Source organism: Canis lupus, chromosome 20 (genome assembly GCF_011100685.1).
Source record: "Canis lupus familiaris isolate Mischka breed German Shepherd chromosome 20, alternate assembly UU_Cfam_GSD_1.0, whole genome shotgun sequence".
Taxonomy (NCBI): domain Eukaryota; kingdom Metazoa; phylum Chordata; class Mammalia; order Carnivora; family Canidae; genus Canis; species Canis lupus.
Window position 1 is genome coordinate 4619261 of NC_049241.1, and position 17971 is coordinate 4637231.

Below are 17971 nucleotides of genomic sequence, written 5' to 3' on the forward strand. Positions count from 1 at the left end.
CCTTTCACTTAGATTTTCCCATTGTTAACATTTGCTACGTTTGCTTCATCTCTCTATATGTATGTATGCTATCAAAATAGTCACATTAATACTTTTTTTTTGCTGACTCATTAGGGAGTAAATTACAGGCATGATGCCCCTTTAGTCCTAATCCTTTGACTGTATTTCGTAAGAGCAAGGCCATTCATTCTCTTAAATAAGCACATGCAGTTATCAACCCCAGGACATTTAACATTGACACAATTTTGTTATCTAATCTACAAATGTTAATGACGTTTTGCTGACTGTCTCATATTTACAGAAGCTAACCCCCCCCCCCATTGGTTCAGGATCACAGTGTTTTATAAATGGGGCAGGAACCTGAGTTTTCTGCAGATTACTTCTTCACCTTGGTTTAAAACATCTTTACTTTGAAAGTCTTTTTTGTTCTGACATTCAGTAAGGAATAGATTTTACGACAGGATACCCTGTGTGTTCGCCCATACACACACTTGAAAGTGAAACCAGTCTCACAAACCCGCAACTTCAACATCTTTAGGGCTCTGTTCTAGTCTGTTCTCTTTTGTAAAAATGATTGTCCAAAAAAAAAAAAAGGATTGTCCTGACCCTTTAAGTTGATTTCATGACTCACTAGTAGACTCTACTCTAGAATGTGCAAACCACCCTGGCTTCTTGGGTAGAAATTTCTCCCAGGAGGGAAGGTAGTGCCTTGACCCAGCTCTTACTGGTCCAGATTTGGAGTTTGGCTGATGTGGGGACACCTAAGAAGCCAGGACTGGGAGAAAGGCCCTGAGACCCTGGCCCTCTGCTGCCTATAGTGGGCCTGACCCAATCATCAACAACCCCCCCACCAGGCCACATGACCCCATGGAGACCTGTTCTTTATGCTGTGCCATCAGGCAGGCATATCCCTGGTGGCTCAGGACACCTCCCTGGCTAGCTGCTGAGTGGGCATGGAGATGTCCTAGTCCATGTCAGCCTCCAGAGTCATTACCATACTGCTCACCAATGTCAGTAAGAGTGATCATGAGCATTTATTAAACTCTTTAACAGCATGCTAGTTATGGCACCTAGAGCAGCAGCACGTTTTAGCCCACAAGAGTCTTAGGATGTGGGTGCTGCTGTTCTTTTTGTAAAAATGGCAGGTACATTTATTGAGTGCTTACTGTGTGTCAGGTACCGCCAGGCACTTTAGAGACTCAGTCCTCAAAATAGCCCTATAAGTCAGACACTGATAGTATCTCCATTGTACAGATGGGGAAACTGAGGCACGGGGAGGTGAATTCCCTCCTCCCAAGGTCACCCAGGTAGGAAGGATCTGAACCCCACCTCTTCTGACCCTGGTGCCAGCCCTGCTCTCTCCTCCCCCCAGGCTGGGACCAGACTCCTAGGCCAGCCCATTCCCAAGGCCTTGTGCTCGTTAATAAGTAGCCTGGGGCAGACCAGGAATGAGATGCCTGCTGCTGCAAAGCTGGAGTGCACTGAGTGAGTTCTGCTTCCAGATAAAGAGTCTTGTGCAAGGCTCCCAGCCCCCAGCTGGGCTGGTGATTTTCCGGGCAATAAACAGATAGAAGCCTCTCCTACTAGGTGTGCTGATCCACCCACAGTTGGTGGGAGCCCATTTCACAGGAGACACAGCAGAGGCTGAGAAGTGGGTTTGCTCTCAGGCCTGTATGACGCCTCCTCCACATGGCCCTTTGGGTTTATTCTTTCTGGAAGGGCTCCCGGGCCATGTGACACGGCAGGCAGCAGGATTTGGAGGGAAGGCGGTGGTCTCTAGGGAGCACTCCCAGGCGTGTAGGTGTGTGGCCCTCTTACAGAGGCCTCCAGGCTCCCGTCTGAGGAACCTGAGGAACCAGATGACAGACACTCACAGCCCCTCAAGGCGCGCAGCAGGGAGGTGATTGAGAGGTGGGCGTTTGACGGTTGTTCTGCAGACTTGGAGCTGTTAAGGAACTGGCCAAAACTGTGATTGCTGGCAGTGGGAAGTCCGTGGAGCTGGAATATCACGCAGTTCTGGATTCGAACCCCTGGCTCCGTCCTATGCCAGCATTGTGGCCTTGAGAGGAGAATCACTGGACTCAAAACCTTGGCTTTCCCACCTGTAAGATGGACCAATAGCAGCACCCAGGAGGATTAGAAAGCATGTATGGTATCAGGGGTAAGGGTCCCTTTGTCCCTGAAGCACTCAACAGGCCTAACAAAATCCGTATGGAGCACCCCCGTACATGTTCTAATTTCTCCCCCTTGGCAGGATCCCTTAGCTCAGTCCCCTCATTTGCCTCTGCTGAAATCAGATCTACCCTTTTGGGTATCTGTGGTCATTTTAGCTGCAGGGGCCTGCTCCCCCGCCCCCTCCCAGATCCCTCCAGGTTGTAAACTCAGGGGAGGGAGTGTTCATACAGCAGACCTGTGACCCCTCCAGTGACAGCGACACTCTCTTCACTGGCTCCCTGGAGGAGCCAAGACAGTGAGAAAATGATATTTACTGTCTGTCTGCCCTGATCATAAAAATGATACATTTAAAAAAAATTGAGATAATTTGACATGCAACAGTCTCTAGGTTTAAGGTGTGAAAACATTTTGATTTGATACATTTCTACTGCAAAGTGTGATTGTCACTGTAGCATTAGCTAACACTTCTGTTGGGCCACATAATTACCATTTCTTCTAGTGTTGGGAAGTGATGTATTTTTTAAAAGATTTTATTTATTTATTCATGATAGACACAGAGAGAGAGGCAGAGACATAGGCAGAGGGAGAAGCAGGCTCCCTGTGGGGATCCTGATTCAGGACTCGATCCCAAGACCCCAGGATCACGCCCTGAGCTGAAGGCAGTCACTCAACCACTGAGCCAGCCACCCAGGTGTCCCGGAAGTAATGTAGTTTTAATAGGGAAAAGTTGGAGAGCACAGAAAAGTCAAAAGAAGAAAATAAAATTCATCTCCTTTCCTGCCATGGAGACATAACCACCTAACAGTGCATTTGTAAATGTGTGGGTGAATATGCATTATTTACATTTTGCCTTTTAAAATTGAACTCACCGTGTGGCGGTGTTTGGGAGCCAGCTTCCCACCCCCATTCCCAATCAGATTTCTTAGCGTTTTTCTGGGTCTTCGATCTTCTAAGTCAGGGTCAGCAGATATTTTTTTAAAGGGCTAGATAGGATATATTTTGGTTTTAGGGTCTTGTGGTTTTACCTCCACTGATCTCAGATGGTCTCACATCTGCACTTATACCCAGAATGCAGTCACAGACAAAATGCAAATGAGCGGGTGTCATTTTATACCAGTAAAACTTTATTTACAAAAATAACCTGCTAGGGCAACCTGGGTGGCTCAGCGGTTTAGTGCCGCCCTCAGCCCAGGGCATGATCCTGGAGATCCAGGATCAAGTACCACGTCAGGCTCCCTGCATGGAGCCTGCTTCTCCCTCTGCCTGTGTCTCTGCCTCTCTCTTTGTGTGTCTCTCATGAATAAATAAAATCTTAAAAAAAAATAACCTACTAGATCTGGCCCTGGGGCAGGGGGAGTGGGGCAAGTTTGCTGATCACTTGCCCACCCCCTATCCCCACTTCTTAATTACTTTAGTTTGGGCAAACCATCATTTATTGAATTAATCCCCTAGTGACGAGAGATTGGCCCATTGTAGTTTCTCTTTCATGTAAACCACTCTCCTGTGAACATCTTTCTTTTTTCTTTCTATTTTTAATTGTGGTAAAATATACATAACATAAAACGAACCATCTCGACCATTTTTAAGTCTACAGTATAGTAGTGTTAAATATATTCACATTGTCATGCAATGGATCTCCAGATCTTGCAAAACTGCGTGCACTGAACATCTCTGAGTAGGCATCTTTATACACTGGTCTGGTTGAAAAGATTGGAATGGCTAGCCTAAAGGGAGTGTGCTTTTTTAAGGTGCTGGGCACATGTTGCCAAATATTGGCCCTCAGAAATTACCCTAATTGGGATGCCTGGGTGGCTCAGAGGTTGGGCCTCTGCCTTTGGCTCAGGTCGTGATCCCGGGATTTAGTTCCACATCGGGCTTTCCGCAGGGAGCCTCCTTCTCCCTCTGCCTGTCTCTGCCTCTCTCTGTCTCTCATGAATAAAATAAAAAGTCTGAAAAAAAAAAAAAAAGTCTGAAAAAAAAAAAAGAAAGAAATTGCCCTAAGGGAAGCCTATGCCTATCTTCAGTGACAGCCTCGCAGGCCTCAAGAGGGAGTAGTACCACTTCCCTGGGGAGCCCCTGCCTTCAGGGATTCAGGGAGCCATGGCTTGAAAACAACCCATCCCAGAGAAGCAGCCCCCAGTCTGCCAGCCTTCCTTTTTTGGAAAAAAAAAAAAAAAATCAATAAACAAGATGTGTTAGGAACACTGGACCAGACTCTGAGTTTAATTAATGCCCTTTAGAGAGAGGAGAGGTGTGGTTAAGACCTCAGCTCAGGTGTCCCATGAGCCTGGGCATAAATGTCATTTGGCCTCTACCTAGCTGTGTGACCCAGGGCAGGTCACTTAACCTCTCTGGGCCCTCAGGTCCTCTGTCAAAATAGACATGGTGTAGAATGATGTAGAATCTCTCCTCTCTGATTGGAAGATCAGGGAACTCTGAAAGTTCTTCACATGGTGGCTGGCACTTGCTGCCCCCCCCCCCCGCCCCCCAGCCCCAGCACGTGGCAGTTGGGATTGCTATTCTTACTGCTGCTGTCAGGATTACTTTTAACACCTCTGTCACAGTAGTCTGAATATACAGACAGTAACAGCATGTAGGCCGTTCGCAGTTCTCAGAAAGGTTTTCCATCCGTAATACTTGCATTATTTTATAGCGTAGTTATTATTACTGTCCATGTGTAACAGGTGAGAAATTTGAGGCTTGGGAGGGCAGCGGCCAACTCGAGGTCAGCCATGTGTCAGGACAGGGAGCCTGGGCTTTAGTCCACACCTTTGGCTTACACTCTGTTCCACACAGCAGCTGCTGGAAGCACAGGCCTCTGGGCGACCAGGGCAAGCAAGAGCCTCTTCTTCTGGTCTCACCTGTTGGGGGAGGCTTGGGCCTCCAGTGGAGAGAAGACTCCTTGCTTTCTTTTCCTGTCTCTGGCTCTTAGCCCCAACAGCGGACAGATTTTTTTTTTTTTTTTAGGAGAGAGGTTACAATTCTGTGTGTGGGGTCCCTCCTCCCACCCCACCCCCATACCACCAAGCATTCCGGCACTCCCTGGAGGTCCTACCTATTAACTCACTTCTGACACTGTTTACTTTGGGATGGCGTCAGATGCCGCAGGTTAATGATTCAGCCCTTCCAAGGCCGACCTCCTGCTCCCACCTCACTTCTGCTGCCTGTCGCCCAAGTGTCAGGATCATCACCTGTGCTTTCGGACACCTGGCTGTAAATCGGAGCTGTAAATCGGAGCGTCCCGTGACCTCCGCCATGGGTTTGATGAAATTGCTAAGGCAGCTCACAGAACCCAGAGAAACATCTTATGGACCAGATTAGTGGTCTGTCCATAAGGGCCAGAACGCAGGGACAGCCACAGGGAAGGGATGCACAGGGCAAGGTGAGTGGGAAGGGGGGTGGAGCTTCCACGTCCCCCTCTCCAGGGGCCACTGTCCCCCCAACCCCCACCCCCGTCTCCATGTGTGCAGCGGGCTGGAAGCTCTCTGAATCCAGTCCTTTTACATTTTTATGACAGCTTCATTACTTTAAGCATGATTGATTAAATCAGTGGCCTTTGGTGATTGAGTTCAGTCTCCACCCGCACGGAGGGTGGGACTGCGAGTTCTAACCCTGGAATCGCGGCTGCTTCTCCTAGCAACCGGCCCCTATAGCCTTGGGTACAAGCTAAAAGTCACTCATTAACATAACAAAAGACACCTTCTCACTCTCATCACTTAGGAAATTACCAGAGTTTTAGGAGCTCTGCCAGCAACCAGGACAAAGACCAAATATATTTATATATATTAGAAATCACAATATCACAGGGTTTTTTTTGTCGTTTTTTCCAGAAACTAGCAGGGCATGTCAGAGACCAGAGCTGCCTGCCGAGGTGAAACCTGAGAGGGGCTGCGGGAGGTATTCCCATCTGTTAGTCTGTTCTCAGCCAGCAGCGGATCCCAAGTCCAGAAACCGAGGCCTCCCGGATCCTAAAGCTGCAGACGCCTCTGGGTTTGGCAGGCTGGCTCCCTGGGGGAGGGTGCCCGGGGTCAGTATTCAGGCACGACCGCCCAGAGGGTCCCCCAGGGCCCCACCTTTATCTACCAGCTTCCCACCAACATGCTGGGGGACCTTGGATGAGTCATTTCCCTTCTCTGGGCCCTCATTCTCCTCAGGTATAAAACAAGGATCTGGAATCTTCGCTGGGGGAGCTCCTGGGCTGGCAGTGCCCAGCTTTGGGCATGAATCTGAGCTCAGCCACTTAAGAGCCAGTGCCTGCCGTGATGGCCTCCCTCTCCAGGCTGGGTGTTCTCTATAAAGCAGACAGAAGCGCACATGCCCCAGAGGGTCTATCGCGTGCTTGAGGGCTGGTGCCTACCGCAGCCTGGCAGCCAGGTGCCCCCCCCCCCGCCACGGTGGGGCTGTACACTTGGATACCTTGGCTTCCCATAATGGATTCTCGCCCCTACGCCTTCATCCCTAGGAGTAGCCAGAGGCAGTTCTGAATCCCCAGCTCCCCTGCCTCACATGCCCAGCCTGACTCCGCTGACTCAGCTCCCATGTTACCTGGCACAGGTGTTCTCTCACCTCCAGATTCCCTCAACTTTGTTCTTTTCATCACCCCTGAGCTCTTGCTCTGTGGGCCCCATCAGGGCTGCCCTGTTGTAAAGGGCCCGTGCCTCCCTCCCTCCCTCCTGCCACAGTGAGGGGACATGGCTCTTATTTATGTTTTCTTTATTTTTTTTAAGATTTTATTTATTCATTCATGAGAGACACAGAGAGAGAGAGAGAGAGGCAGAGACACAGGCAGAGGGAGGAGCAGACTCCCTGCAGGGAGCCCGATGCAGGACTCGATCCCAGGACCCCAGGATCACACCCTGGGCCGAAGGCAGATGCTCAACCAGTGAGCCACCCAGGTGCCCCTTATTTATGTTTAAGAGCTGAGTGGTGCTCTGGCCTTCTGTTTGATTCCTAGTCTTTTCTAGGCATCCTACCTCCCCGACCATGCACCTGACATGAGAGCTTTCTCTTGTCCATTAATTCCTGAGGCCCAGAGAGAGGCCAGGGGTTGATAAGGACTCTAGGGACTTCCCACTGATCAGTGGGAAGGGTGCCACGATCAGTTAGCAATGTCTGAGAGGGGAGCAGGATAGGTGGAGGTGGCATTTGGGCTCATCAATGAGGTGAGGACTGACTATAGGACATCCTTGGGAGTGGGCACCCGCTCTGCAAAACCTGTGGAAACAGGGAGGAGGTTAGAAGACCTCGAAAGGTCTGGGCAGCTACCGGGGAAGTGGCTTCCTCTGAGTGGGAAGAAACAAAAGAGCATGCCTGTGGGAGGGTGGGACCCCAAAGTCCCAGGCCCTTTAATTTGTACTCCGTTGAAGTTTTCAGACCAGGAGGCCAGAGTATTTGATCCCTCTTATGACCTCAGGGCGTGATCTTATTTCATATGCATAAACATTGTAACAGGTGTCATATTTTGTGCTGGATGCTGTAGTGTGTGTGTGAGATTCCTCCAGATACTCTGAATAAAGTTGCTAGATGCAATACAGGGCATCCAGTTAAGGAGAATTTCAGAGAAACAGCAAGTCATGTTTTTAAGTATGCACTTTGCAGTCTGAGTAAATCTAACAAGCTTACCTGGCAAAGTCATTTACCCAGTGGCCAGGGAGGTCATGCTTGCAGGCTGGTCCCCATGAACCAGTGGCAGGAGCCCTTTGCCCAGCCCTAGCCCCCCTTGCTGTGGGTCCCTGAGATGTTGCGCCCTGGGCATCTGTGTCCTCCCCCACGCAACAGAAGGGTCAGCCAAGGTGATTTATGAGATCTGTTTTCAACCTGGAGATGCTAACTGAGCACCTGTGACACCCCGGAACTTTACGGTCCTTTCCTCATTGGAGGCATGAAATGGTCCTGTGGCAAAGTTCTCATGTTCTTTGCTTTGTGGATGAAGAAACCAGGCTCAGGGAGGTGCCCTGTGATCCCGTCCCGGCCACACAAGACTAGGGGTCCTGTCTTGCATGCTTCTGGGCCCCAACTCCCCACCCTGCCCTCCTTCCACGTGTGTGTGTGTGGGGGGGGGGGCTGCCCAGTGGGGCCCTACTGTTCTTTCTGGATTGTTCCCCCCTCACCCGGCTCTCCTGTCCTGTGAGGAGCCCTCATAGTTAAATGAATTGAGGTGTTTACTCAGCATTCCTGTGTCCATTCACTAATGCACTGAGTGTTTTTGGAGCACCTGCTGTATACTAGGCACAGTGTGGGGCAGTGGGGATAGAGTGAGGAATGAGGCAGGAAGGGAGAGATGACATAAATGATCACACAAACCATGGTTTGGTTGCAAAATGGAACAAGACATTGTGTCCCGTGTCGTGTTCCTCTCCCCCACCCAACCAGTGCAGTCGTCAGTGTATATAACCAGGAGGCCAGATCTCTTAGGGTGGAGGAGGGAAGTAACCTTGGAACGCAAGCCACTTCTCATGAGCCTGTCTGCCTTCCACCCTCCTATCCATCCTTCCTCTTGATGAGCATTGTGAGGCTTAGAGAAGTGCATTGACGTGGCCAAAGTCACACATCCCCTTAAGACATATGACCTCCACTCCTCCCATAGCCAGCCCTTCTGCTGTTTCCTGGCTGTATGAACCCCAGCCAGCCCCATCTCCTACCTGGGCTTCCATTGCCCCATTTGTAAAAGGGGTCCACAGGAGGGTGGACCATGATGCCCACCAGGCTAACTGGCAGCAAATAGGAGAAAGTGGTTTGGTATAGTGAAAAGCTTGATGCAGCTATTTCTTATTAATGTATTTTATTAATAATGGCTATATTAAAGTGCTTTCAAGGATGATTTAGTCACATTAAAAAGTCCAGACATCGAGGAAACTCTTCATCCCAAAAAAACTAGAAAAGCCACAGCTCTGGAAGATCCCTGGGGGCAGGAGCTGCTTCTAGGTACTGATCCCCTCCCCCTCCCAAATCTCTGGCCTTGCCTGTGTCAGCTGACCCCCATGTGGCCTGCCCTCAAAGCTTCCTTGTGGTTGAGGACTGGGCCTGCTGGGTGCCTCTGGGGAGAAGGGCCACCCCCAACTTCTTCAAGAAATTAATCTTATTTCATATGCATAAACATTGTAACAGGTGCTAGTATTACAAACATAAGTAAGACACTGTCAGTTTTTTTAGAATCTTACAATCTATGCGGTGAGACGTAGGTGAACATATGAATTACAGCAAAAAAATTTTTTAAAGATTTTATTAATTTATTGCTGAGAGACACAGAGAGAGAGAGAGAGAAGCAGAGACACAGGCAGAGGGAGAAGCAGGCTCCATGCAGGGAGCCCGATGTGGGACTCGATCCCAGAACTCTGGGATCACGCCCTGAGCCAAATGCAGACGCTCAACCACTGAGCCACCCAGGCGTCCTGAATTACATTAAAATTGAGTATCAGCTTTTTTTTTCTTGTCTTCTTGAGAAACGATTGGCATGCATCACTGTATAAGTTTAAGGGGCGCAGCATGACGGTTTGTTATAAAACGCTGTGGACTAATGACCACAAGAGATTCTGTCCACATCCATCTTCTCGTAGGTACAGTAGCTCCCAACTTCTTAAGGTCATGGGAGGCAGACCTTTTGTTTTCCCTTTGGCTTTTATGGTTCCTTTGAGAAATGTATATATTTTCAAACTCCTTCCAGCCCCACTGAGTGGGGGGAAGGCCCAGATGAGAACCTTTGCTGTCTGGGGAAGTTTGGGGAAAACCTGTAAGCATCTGAAAACCGAGAATTGAAAGTCTGTTCATTCAGTGATCAGAGACTTAAGTATTTTCCTGTGCACAGGCCCCAGCCACACCCCGGGGACCCAGAGTCGAGCCTCGCTCTGTTTGTTCAGCCAGGAAACAGCCAGGCCAGGGAGGAGACAAATCAGCTGTCCGTCAGTGGGGGTGTCTGGAAGATGCTTTGGGCCCCACACGAAATCAAAAAAGTATCCCAGAGGCCTTGAATGGCAAAAGCATGCCAGGCAGACACAAGCCTGGAAGGGCATTTGCTGATAGAGGGAGGCACCGCTGAAGAGGGAAGCAGAGAGCCGCAGATGCCCTCAGTAGCATGGCTTAGCTGCAGGGTTTCTCTGGGCCAGAGAAGAGAGACAAGGGGCTAGGTGGGAGGTCTTGGTTGGTACCCCAAAGGCCCTGCTGAGTGCTCGGGCCTTTTTTTCTTTTTTTAAGATTTTATTTATTCATTCATGAGAGACAGGGAGAGAGAGAAGCAGAGGGAGAGAAGCAGGCTCCCTGCGGGGAGCCCCATGTAGGACTCAATCCCATGACCCCGGGATCATGACCTGAGCCAAAAGGGCAGACGCTCAGCCACCAAGCCACCCAGGTGCCCCCTGAGTCCTGGGATCTTGATTCACTTTGGGGAGCCCTTCTGGAACCAGAAGCCCCCTTAAAGGTAGTGACTTAGTTCTTCATCCTGAAGAAGAACAGCCCAGCCCAGCTCTCACCTAAACAGGCTTGCAGGAGCATCACAGGCTCTGCCAGAGGTCCCAAGAGGAAACCCACTCTAATGAGATGTCTAACCTAGTTTTGATGACTCACATGGTTTTGGGAGCATGCGAAATGCCTTGAGAGGGGATGGCCGTGCCAGCAGACTGGGCTGCTTGTCTGACACAGCACACCCGATGGGGAAGCTGTGCCTTTGCTGTTCTCCCTGTGTGAAAGCAGAGCCCTGGGTGCTTGTTTCTGCCTCTGGTCAGTGTTGTTGATGAACTGTATGAAATGAAAGATGGTGGTCCAGGGGCGTCCTGTTTCTCGTAAGAGCAAATCCAGTCGCGTTTGGATGCGCTTCCTCCTAACTCCCCTTGTGTAATCCGAGATGGCCCATTTTACAGATGATGTAACTGAGGCCCCAAGGGGAAGTGACATTCCTGAGGTCACAGTTTACAGCTGACCAGGGACAGAGTCAGGTTCCAACCAAAATCTTTTAAGGTGATACAGCAGAGGCAGAAGGGGAACTAGGCAAAGGGGGTTTGGGGAACAGGGTCTCACAGTGGGTGGTGTCCTGGGGAATTCAGAGAACAAAGCTGGAGAGGCCGGGAGGGTGATGGCGCGGGCCAAGGGCGGGGGTGGGGGGTGGGGAGGAATTATGTAGAACTCAAGCCATCTGGGGGTCAGCAGGGACCAACTGCCCAAATAAATAGATGAGTCAATTTAAAAGGATGGATTTCTTGACTATTTATAGTCGTGGCCTAAATCTCAGGTATCCTTGTCCCCAAGGAGTAAAAGGAGACTTTTTTCTGATCGGCCAGGCTATCTAAAGGGTGAATAAGCTGATTAAGTCCCGGGCTGCTGCGGAGGATGGGACGGTGCTGGAGGGTCAGGGTGAGAGTGAACTCAGAGGCAGTGGGGGAGGCGAGGTCAGTCCCTTCCCTTCATCAATACCTTATTAGCCACCTAATTGCTCTAGGTAGCCCGAATTGAAATGCTTAACAGTTCTTCCTGGCCTGAGGGGCCAGCATTTAGTAATCCCAGCAGGTATACATAATTAAATGGGAAGACCCTTGTAAAGCATTTAGCACAAAGCCTCCTGGAGGTGGATGTGTTTATCCTTGCTATTTTTTTGTAGTGAGGCTGACCCAGGACCTGTGATCTGGGGCTGCCGGGAGACCTGGATTCTAAGTCTAACTAGTTAATTTGCAAAACGACACCCCCTATCTGCTGCTGGCCTCAGTTCTCTCCTGTGTCAAGAGGGGGACTTCCTGGCATCAATGCCCAGAGTCAGGTGGTTGAGGACCTAGGATTCTGGAATCCTCCCTGCCTCTTTCTGGTTGTGCAACTTTGTTGAAGTCACTCAACCCCTCTGAGCCTGAGCCTCAGATGGGGTATGATTCCTCATCTCAGAGGATGGTTGGTAAGGACTGGGTGAAAATGCGGCACCGAGTCCCAGGCGCTGAGCACCATCGCTCAACCCAGGGAGCTGATGTTCTTCTCTGGGTCTGGCTGTGCAGTTGGAGGACTTCCCATACTTTTAAGGCATTTAGAGTGTGGGTTTGTTGTTGTTGTTGTTGTTCTATGAGAGTCTCTGAAAATGTTATAAAGTCTCATTACCTTTGAACTGATTATAGGAGAAACACAAGCAGCCATAATCAGTGAAAAGTGATTTAAAATGCAAGAAGCAAAATATTTAGCATGATTAAAAAATTACTACCAGTTAGAATTATATCAAAATGCCCAACAGAGTGCCAAACACATAATGTTACCTGCAACTATTTTTGTTTCCAGGCAGTAAGAACAGTTGGAATTGGAACAAAAGGTTACTATGACGATGATACACCAGGGTCCTCATTCACTGCCTCCAGGGAGGAGGCCCACCCGCTGCCCTAGAGCATCCCCCAACCACGAGAGAAAGAAACTGGGATTACAGCTGACCAAATGAGCAATTCGTTCTGCTGGGAGATGGACAGGATGGTCAGGGAAGGCTTCCTGGGGGAAGTGTCATTTGAGAACAGAGAAGAGCAGAGATGTGCATTCCAGGTCCTGAAATGGCTATAAAAATGCACCAAGCTGTGAAAGCCCAGGGCCCCCCAGGCAATGACGTCATAGAGGCAGTGAACCAGCAGGCAGTGAATCAGCGAGTCCTATGGTAAAAGAATCTCCACTGGCTTTAATTCTAGGGGATGTTCCTAACTGGTGGCATTTTTCTGGAGTATGCAGTCTCTGGGCACCTGGGATGTGTGTTGGAAGGGGCATTGTGTCCACCTGTGTCCCTATCTGCTCACAGAGCCTCTATCTGTCCCCTTACAGAACCCTACTGGGCTGCCTTCTGTGATGCAAGCTTGGGAGGTCCCCAACAGCTGCGGTTACCTAGGAAACAGTGTCTAGGGAGTCCACCCAGGAGAGGGAGCAGAGGACAAATATGGGAGCCCTTCTCTACTCTGACCTGAGTGGTCCTGCTGGAGGTCTGGTGGGAACAAGGTCTTTCCCAGGGGCATCCAGCTTGGAGTGGGCCATGGCTCCCTTTGCTGAGAACTGTTCACCCAAGCTGCCCACCCCACACCACCAGTGGGACCCTCTGTTTACCCACCACCTCGGTCCAAATCCTCGCTGCCCCTGAGCTGACTGGAGGTAGGTTGCTGGGTAAACAGGCAGGGCATTCCCTTGGGGTCAAAGACTTCTGTGGGATGTGGTGCTCTGTATGTCCTGGACCTGGGAAGGAACTCCTCAAATAAGTAAGTTGAGCTGGTCCTAGGCATCCAAATAGTAGCAGGCAGGGCACCTGGAGGCCTAGAACACAAGTTGAAACACTGGAGACCAAAGCTTTTGCACCTAGGCCTCAATCTCCCTTCCTGTAAAATGGACACATGAGACCAGATGGTGGTGTTGAATTTCATGAACTAGTACATGTCCACAAAACAAATGGGGGTTGAAGAAGGGAGTAGCCCACCCTTGGGCTGGCAAACTTCTTACCGTAATCGCTGTTGTCTTACCTTCCTACTAGCAGGCCACTCGTTCCCTGAGAGCAGCTCCAACACGAATAACCCTTGCCCTCATGCATGACATCTTAGCAGGCACCTGTCTGTGTGCCTGACCCTGTGCTGATGGGTTTACCTGCATCGGCTGCATCACTTCATGTGATCACCCCTTTGCCCTGAGACAGTGGGGCCGTTATCAGCCAGATTTTACAGATGAGGAAACAGAGGCGCGGTAGGCTGCCCAGGGTCCCACAGCAGAGCCTGACTCGGGGCTTCCTGGAAAGCCCCTTTCTCTTTTCAAGCCTCAGTCTGCTTATCTGTAAACCCTGGGCATCGGGGTCCGGGTCTGATGGCCAGTTGAGGGGACTCAGGCACCCAGGGACCTCCAGCTAGGACCTTCGGGGTTTTGAGGCTGCTGGGAGTTGGGGGGGTCACAGAATCTGATTTCTATAACTGCAGCCAATCTGGGGGAGACCACCAAGCAGCTTCTTCTCCCAGAGGTTTTTTTCACAGCTGCCCAAGGAAGGAGGGGGCTACTTGGCCATCTGCTCCAAGGACACTTCCCTCACTGCTTGTCGGGCCTGCTCTGCAGCCCGTTTCCCAGCAGTGTCTGTGGCGCTAACTTTGCTCCCAAGGCCAGGCCCCAGGCCCTGAAAACTTCCGCCTCCCCAGCTGGGCAGGCACCACTGCCCATGGGGTATTGACATGTTGTGCGGGGAGCTGCAGGCCCTGGACAGCTGCCTGAGATGTTCTCCTGACCCTACCCCAAGGCGAGGTGGAAGAGGTGACAGGAGGTTTCCACATCCGCGCTCAGATCCCCAGGGAGCCACCAATCTATAGGACCTATATTGTTCCATAGTCAGCAAGAATATTGGGAGGGGGCCCCAGAGTACCCTGGTTCCATCCGCTGTGGAAGAGGAGTGAAAGCTGGATAGAAGGTGGGGGTGTTAGGGTGATGCCCTACCTGGCTGACCTGAATTCAAACACTGGTCCCAGCTCTGAGGTGATATGTCAGGTGCCCAGACATGCCCAGCAGGTGCACGGGACATGCCCAGCAGGCCTTGGCTCTGAGTCTAGGCTGTCACTGGTCTCAAGGTCATCATCCTGATAGCTCACGCTTTGTTCAAGTGCTAGTCTCGGTGGTCGATCCATATAAGCTCATTTCATCTCTCAACAACCCTAAGAAGCAGGGACTATTGCTATCATCGTACTATATTTGAGGAAGCCCCAGGTAATCCACCTGCCAGCCCCAACCTTGATTTCTCAAACTCCTTTTAACTTTAGCAAGCGGATAGGGAGTATTGCCTTGTCCCAAATCCAGTCTGTCACCCAAATCCAGTCTGCAGTGACAGACTGGGTAACATTGTCACTGGGTAACATTGGCTGGGTCCTGTTTCCTCTCTGAACCAGTTTTCTTACCTATAAACTGGGGGCAAAAGGGCCCATCCCCCAGAGGTACTATAAGGGGCAGTGGCAAAAGGGAATAAGAGAGCCTCTGGCAAACTGTTAAGTCTGGGCACGTGGTTCTGGGGTCGTCCTTGGACTCAGTGCAGCTGACAGAAGTAAAACCCAGCCTGGCACAGCCCCCAGCTGCTCTGGCAGGGGACACCGTCGTCCATGGGCATAAACACGTGCACATGGCTGTGCATGCTCACATGTATTATCATTGGCCAGCAGTAGATTCTTTCATTGGTTAATTTTGTTTTACATGTTACCAAGCATCTCCCAGTTCATTAGCATCGCCCTTCCCAACCTCGCCTCATTCTAAGATTCACTTGGCAGGGGTTGGTTTAATAACCTTGAAGATGGAGAGTCAGGAGGTCTGGGGCAGGTCCAGGCATCTGCATTTTCAGCCAGAGTCGCAGGCAATGCTGATGTTCAGGCACCTGTGGTCATCCACCAGCTTGGCCCAGAGACTTTAGCAAGGAATGGTTTTACAGATTATGAGGACCACTTTACAGATGAAGAAACTGAGCCTTCCCAAGGAGAACTTTGAACTTTGTCCAGGGTTGAAGTCTGAGCAAGAGCCTAGCGCCAGGTGAATGGTATGGCAACACAGGCCGGAGGAGGCCGAGGGGGTGGGGGCACGGGGGGAATAGGGTGAGCAGGAAGGGCTTCCTGCAGGAGTGACACTTGGGCCGGGTCTTGAAGGTGGGTGGGATCTATCTTCAACATAAGATAACCCACAAAGCACAGGATTGAATGGGATGATGATGGAGAAATCAAGGAATTCCCAAGACTCAGGCAGGACCGAGGAGAGGTAAGGTGGCAGAGACTGGGGCCCGGGTGGTGTGAAGTATAATGAGGTTTGGAATCCAAGTGGGGAAATAGATTATTCTCCAAGCAGCTGGGAGCCACCAATAGTTCTTTAGCTGAAGGTGACAAGAACTTTCCTGTCTAGAAACAAGCTTGGCTGAGCTAGTGGGCGTGCCTCTAAGGAGTTTCCAGTGGTTGAGGTGGCCTCATCTTGTGTTGCTGCATGGGTGACTGGCTGTGTGAGGAGGCAGTGGCACATCCGCCACACCGTGCTCTTGGTGGGCATGATTAGGCCACACGTGGAATTACAGTGGAAGGTTAAGGGAAGTGGAGGCTGTCTGGAGGTTGCCTGGGAGATGGTCTGCACAGTGCAGAAATGTCACTCTTCCCTGGAGTCCACCCACCCCTGGTATGGATTTTAATGCTGAATCCTTCTAGCTCAACAGTAGCTGCTGTTAGGCACCATCTCATAGCCCTGGGAGTTGTCCCTCCCGCCGCACCACTATCCGCCAGCCTGACAGAATTAGGCATCAGTTGGGTCCAGCCAGGTTGGGAATAGAGCTTTACTTTCAGCCTCTGGCACCCACTGTATTCCACTGGGTTGGGGTGCTGGGAGCCTCCCTGCCCTCCATCACCTCCTCCCTACCTCACTTCCCCCTCTGAAGCAAGATTCCTTCAGCTCTGATGGCCCATCTGTGAAAGAGGCTGGTGGCTTTTGTTGGTCTGCTGTGGGTCTGGGGCCTCGGTTTGCTCATCTAGAAAGTGGGCTTGCATTTGCATGTGCCAATACCCTAATCCCCATTTTGAGCCTTCCAGTTTTTTTTTTTTTTTAAGATTTTATTTACTTGAGAGGGAGAGGTAATGAGAGAGAGAGAGAAGGACCAGTGGGGAGAGGGGGATGAGGGAAAAGCAGACTTCCTGCTGAGCAGGGAGCCCCATGCGGGCTTGATCCCAGAACCCTGGGACCATGGCCCGAGCCAAAGGCAGACGTTCAACTGACTGAGCCACCCAGGTGTCCCGAGCCTTCCAATTTTTGTGCGGGATCCACAAGGACCCTCTAGTAGTACTTGACAGAGCTTTAGGAGACCAAGGAGAACACACTTGAAGATCTGTTTTGGAAGATGCTCAGGAACACCTTGGTTTCATGAAAATTGATTTCCTAAAGGTTTAGGGCTCATCTATCGAAAGAGGGAGAAGCTTTGTAGAGTTTTGCACATTTGGGGAGAACCCCGCTCAGATACCGGGGACACATCCCCTCTTTGTCTAGCAGAGAGGATGTCTGACTCATCCTTACTCTGTCGGCAGCCCTGCCTGGTCCTAAACATCTGCTGCCATCCAGTGTTCTCCACCTGGCTGAAGAATCCTCACGGCTCCAAGGTAGCACCTAGTTACTCCTGTGTTGAGAGTCCCCAGGGTTGTGAGCCTTAAGCATTCTGACAATCGTCTATAGTGCTGGGCCTCCTACTGGGTGTCAGGAAGCAGGCCCTGGGTGACCATAAGCACACAATTATAATCTGGGCTGGTGAGCTTGGGGCCAGAGGTGGTGTGACCCACGAGCCCAAGGAAGACACTGGGGAGGACTCAGGACCATTGTCCTGGGGGATCACTTGAGGATAGCCTGTGCGTTACTCAGGGGACAGTGCCAGACTAGGGGAACAGAATGAGCCAAGGCATGGAAGTATGAGAAAGCCTGGAGGTAGGTGTGTGGTTCGGTTGCCCCTGGGGATCTCAGGTGGGCTTCGGATGGTGGAGGAGACCTGACACTTGACTTTCAGATACATGGAGAACATTCCAGGCCACAGCCCCTTTGCTCTGAAACGGAGCACCAGCAGCGGGCAGCAGACATGGCTCGTTGATCATCACTGTTGTCTTGCTAAGTCTCATGCTTCTTTGTTCCACAGGCACCAAATTCCCCTGGAGCTAAATTTTTTTTTAGTGTTGTTTTTTTTTTTTTTTTTATAGATTGTATGTATTCATTCATGAGAGACACAGAGAGAGAGGCAGAGACACAGGCAGAGGGAGAAGCAGGCTCCCTGCAGGGAGCCTGATGTGGGACTCGATCCCAGGACTCGGGGATCACGCCATGACCGAGGGCAGACGCTCAATCA

The 17971-nt window shown here is 50.7% G+C and overlaps 1 protein-coding gene across 4 annotated transcripts in view; it reads left to right on the forward strand.

Annotated features, from left to right (window-relative positions):
- SLC6A6 (solute carrier family 6 member 6) overlaps positions 1–17971 on the forward strand; it is an 85031-nt gene that overhangs the window by 13900 nt on the left and 53160 nt on the right. For 2 of the 4 annotated variants that reach the window (XM_038565539.1, XM_038565538.1), the window contains exon 1: positions 13034–13260. The exons of 1 other annotated variant lie outside the window; for it this stretch is intronic. The gene's annotated coding sequence lies outside the window, so the exon portion shown is untranslated. Of the gene's footprint in view, positions 1–13033; positions 13261–15547; positions 15653–17971 lie in introns of those variants that run through there. One more of the 4 variants, XM_038565540.1, reaches the window with a different exon arrangement.